We start from the raw sequence: 4,291 nt of genomic DNA, 5'->3' as shown, positions 1-4,291 counted from the left end.
AGCAGGTGTTTCACTTGTTGAAAAGCAGATTATGGAATGAATTATTTTTCTTTCTCATTTCCCTGACACCTCAAACAATAACTGTCTGTCTATAGAGGTTTTGAGATGAAGGGTAGGAAACTTTAGCTATGATGGGTGACAAAAGCAAGGTCAGCAGGACTTCAGTGATGGTGACAAAGTACTTGATGGAAATCAGCAAATTTAGAATTTTCTGGGTTGGGATTGTTCAAAATAGGCTAGACACTCTTCAGAGGCATCATCTGGGAGCGTGTGGATTTATGCGCCTCGATCTCAGAGGTCTGATTCAGTGATCTGGGAACGCATATTTTACACTGATAAGAACAGATGCTACATTTGATCTTAGCCAAAAGGCCAAGAAGCAATGGAAATGTGCATTTTAATCAGTCGTATAGTAGAGGCTTCTGATGCTGTTAGGTGTGGGATCCTCTAGCTCACCCTGGCTCTTAGTTTGAAGTTCCACTGTGGAGGAGACTCAGAAGTCCCCAGCTAGGGGACACTATGAGTGTGCTTTTTACTGGCATGGAGCCAAAGCATCTGAACTAATTTAAAGTGGAGATACAGGTAAAACTACAGTTTCTATACATGGAGCAAAGACCTATTAAGGAAGAAACCAGTGCTAGAGAACTCTTGGCTGTGAGTGGGCAATAGATCAATGTGTGGCACAGTATATTTAAGACATGATCTCAGGGCTGGGGATGTAGCTCAATGGTAGAGCGCTTGCCTCAAATGTGTGAGGCCTGGATTTGATTCTTAGCACTTCCAATCAGTCAAACAAACAAACATACCAACCGACCAAACCAAAAATATCATTTTTGGTATTGGGTGTGGTGGTGCACACCTGTAAGCCTAGCACTCGGCAGGAAGATTGTGACTTTGAGGCCCACCTGGGCCATATAACTCTGACTCAAAAAAAGACCCCCACCTCCCCCCAAGACACACACCTTCTTATGCCCTGCTATGGTTTAATTTCCCTTCACCACCAATTCTCATGTTGGAGTCTAATCCCTACTGTGAGGTATTAAGAAATGGGACCAAGTAGAACTTTAAAGGGATTATGTGCTGAATGGATGGGTTAGTCCATTCATGGATTAATGGCTTAATTGATTAAACTGACTAAGGATTTTCTATAAAAAGCCAGTTTGGCTCTGTTTCTCTTTCTTTCTTTTTTTAGTGGTATGGGGTTTGAACTCAGGGTCTCACACTTACAAGGCAGGTATTCTACCACTTGATTGGCTCTGTCTCTTGCATATACCCCTCTTATCATGTGATGACTTGCACCACAGAGAGTACCTACCAGCAAGAAATCCCTTTCTAGATGTTGCATCTCAATCCTGGACTTCTCATCCTTTAGAACTGTAAGAAATAAATTTATTTTCTTCATAAATTATCCAGTCTCTGCTATTTTATTATAGCAAAAGAAAATGGACAGCTCCTATCAAAGAGTCTCTTAATCATATTTTCTGGTGGGCAACTGTGTCTGTACAGTTAAGATTGGAAACCATCACACTTAATTATTCTTTGGGCTCTCTAAGGAGTAATTCTTAGTACTCTTTGTAGTAGTAGTAATTCAGAGTACACTTTGAGCAGTATTAAATTGACTATTCACTCTTTCTGCTCCCACTGGTCACTTTTCTTCAGAATTATTATTTTAAAATGTTATTAATAAATTAAGTGTTTTCTTCCTATTGTGTAAAAACAATTTTGCTCCCATTTGATAGAAAATATGGTAGATAAGTACACAGCATGGCTGTCATTAATGGTTTCCTTCCTTGTAGTGTGTGCTACTCTTGAGAGGGAAGTGGTAGTCTTTCCTCTCCCCCTGAGCCTGGACTGAGTTCAGGTTGGGTTTGACACTAGCTTGCTGTGAAGGGATGAAGAGACAGTCCTGGGCCTGGCCTGTAGGAGACTGGCAGCTTCCAACTCCTGCATCTTCAAAATGAGCAACTATATGAAATGTCTGACAGTCCTGAAACCCTCAGACGGAAGAAGTTACCACATGGAGAGGTTACATGGAGAAAGAGAGATGGCTAGTGTTCGGGGAGTAATTCTCCATAGTATTTCCATGTGTCTTCTGACATTTTTTTTTGTCTTGGGTTGTCTTTTTAAGGATGTTTGTTTTCAAGGAGGTATGTATAACAAACATTCACAGAAAATAGAGATAAGATCTTCTGCCTGATCCAATGACAGAGATGTGTTTCCTAACAGGCAATAATGATAATGTCTCCCTCTGGAATAAAGGTTGAGCATCTCAGGAGTTCTCAGTGTGGAGCAAACTCATCAAGGGAGCAACACCTGTGTTGCTCCATGAGCTTTCCCAATTCAAGCTTGTGCTCCTTCAGCATTTTTACTGCTCAACCACTTCTTGCAAGTCATTTGTTTGTACCTCTCAGCTCACAATTTCCATCTTCTTCTTTCACATTTGGTGAAACCAAGTGTAAGAGTCTTCCATATCTGCTTTTTGCTTTTTTTCATCCATACAGGGATTTGAGTTCAGGGTCTCTGGCTTGGTAGGTAGGTACTCCGTGACTTGAGTCACTTCTCCAAGCTCTCCCCACCCCCTGCTTTTTACTGTGGTTATTTTTTTCAGGTAGGTTTTTGCTTTTCTTAACTTGGCCAGCCAGGACTGTGATCCTCCCTCCTTTATGCCTCCCTTGCAGCTGGGATGACAAATATGTGTCACCATGTCCATGCTTGTTGTCGAGATGGGGTCTCTGCTTTTTTTGCCCTGGCTGGCCTCAAACCATAATACTCCTGATCTCTGCCTACTGAGTAGTTAGGATTACGGCTGTGAGCCACTGTGCCTGGCTAATTTTTGCAATTTTAAGGTAAAAACAACACAGAATAGTTGAAGCAAATAGCCTAGGTGGTTTTGACATCAGTGTAAGTTTCAAGACTGACCCACCATCTTTTGGACTATGGAACACACTTTGTTATGGGTGAGAGCTGTGCCACTGAAATTAGTCAGACAGTTTTTACCCTGAACATACTCAGTAGTTAGCTTGAATTTTCTAACTGCACCTTCACTTCATCACTCTTCAGATCAGGAAGGCTCATTCAAACAGAGGACTCTGAGTCCATAAGAAGCAATTTTGGCTCCTTGAGTTCTGGTGACCAGTGCTTTTCTGATATTTCTCACACAGAGCACAGTGAGGTACCTTCACATTTTACCAACATTCCTTAGAAAAAGGATCAACCACTTCTTCTTGGCTCTTTTTTTTTTTTTTGCCACCTTCTGTGAGATGTATGGTCTTGCCAACAGTCATCATACCCTTCAGAGGCAAAAGGTGAACTGATTTTTATGTGAAGGTTGACATCATTGACAACATTTTTTTTGAGACAGGATCTTGCGATGTAGCCCATGTTGGCCTCAAATTCATCATACCCCTGCATCAGCCACCTGAGTGCTGGGACTATAGATATGTACCACACCATACCTGCTGTGACAATATTCTTAACCCTAAAATCACTCTAGCAGATATTGAGTTGGGTGATATTACTAAGATGAAGAGCACAAAAAGGCTTTAACCAAAATAATTCCTGCTTATTTTCACTCTGATGTGTTATGACTGAAAATTAAATAACAACAATACAGTGAAGTTTTGGGGTCAAAGAATGTACACATTTTGAGGACTTTTGACACATATTAAATTAAAAAATTATATCTGTTTATTTTCTTCAGTGTAAGAGATGGTACATTTTCTGCAGTTCTGCCAAGATGAGATATTCTTAGTTTTTGGCAACTTCAATACTCCTTTACACTACTTCCTGGGTATTATTATCTCCTTTGAGCTTCACAACAATGCCAAGAGTAAGAATGGCAGTTACTTCTCTTTTCACTTTAGAGAAACAAACCAAAATCCAGATAAGTCAAATAGCTCACACAGTTTTCCTAGTTAGACTAGAGCCTAGAACAGAAGTCAGGTACTTGGTGCCTTCTCAGAGCTCTTGGGCATCTGTAAGGCCAAATATGGCACCAGGAGCACAGTACTGCTGTTTGTGAGATGAGCTCTGCTGGCCCTATGGATTATTGATGTTCTCTGGAACTCCCTTATCGGGACTGCCTACAAGCCCACTAATTTTTCACTGGCTTGTACAATCAACAGATTTTGATTTCCCCTTACTAATGACTATCAAGGACACCTTGAGGAAAATGAGGAAGATCAGCCACTTCCCTCATTAATCACTGGAGATGCTGTGACCTTAAAGTAAGCGGGGGTTGGGGGGGTTAGAGAAAGGGTCAACTAAGAACGAGAGAGCTGTGTTGTGTGTG

The 4,291-nt window shown here is 41.1% G+C and overlaps 1 pseudogene; it reads right to left on the bottom strand.

Moving 5' to 3' along the window:
• Positions 1 to 216: 216 nt before the first annotated feature.
• Positions 217 to 384, bottom strand: LOC141416981 (U2 spliceosomal RNA; annotated as a pseudogene).
• Between the last annotated feature and the right edge of the window lie 3,907 nt (positions 385 to 4,291).

The sequence above is a fragment of the Castor canadensis genome, chromosome 14 (genome assembly GCF_047511655.1).
Source record: "Castor canadensis chromosome 14, mCasCan1.hap1v2, whole genome shotgun sequence".
In the NCBI taxonomy this organism is placed as follows: Eukaryota; Metazoa; Chordata; class Mammalia; order Rodentia; family Castoridae; genus Castor; species Castor canadensis.
Note: the sequence above shows the minus strand (reverse complement) of the source record. Positions and strands in the feature narration are given on the sequence as shown.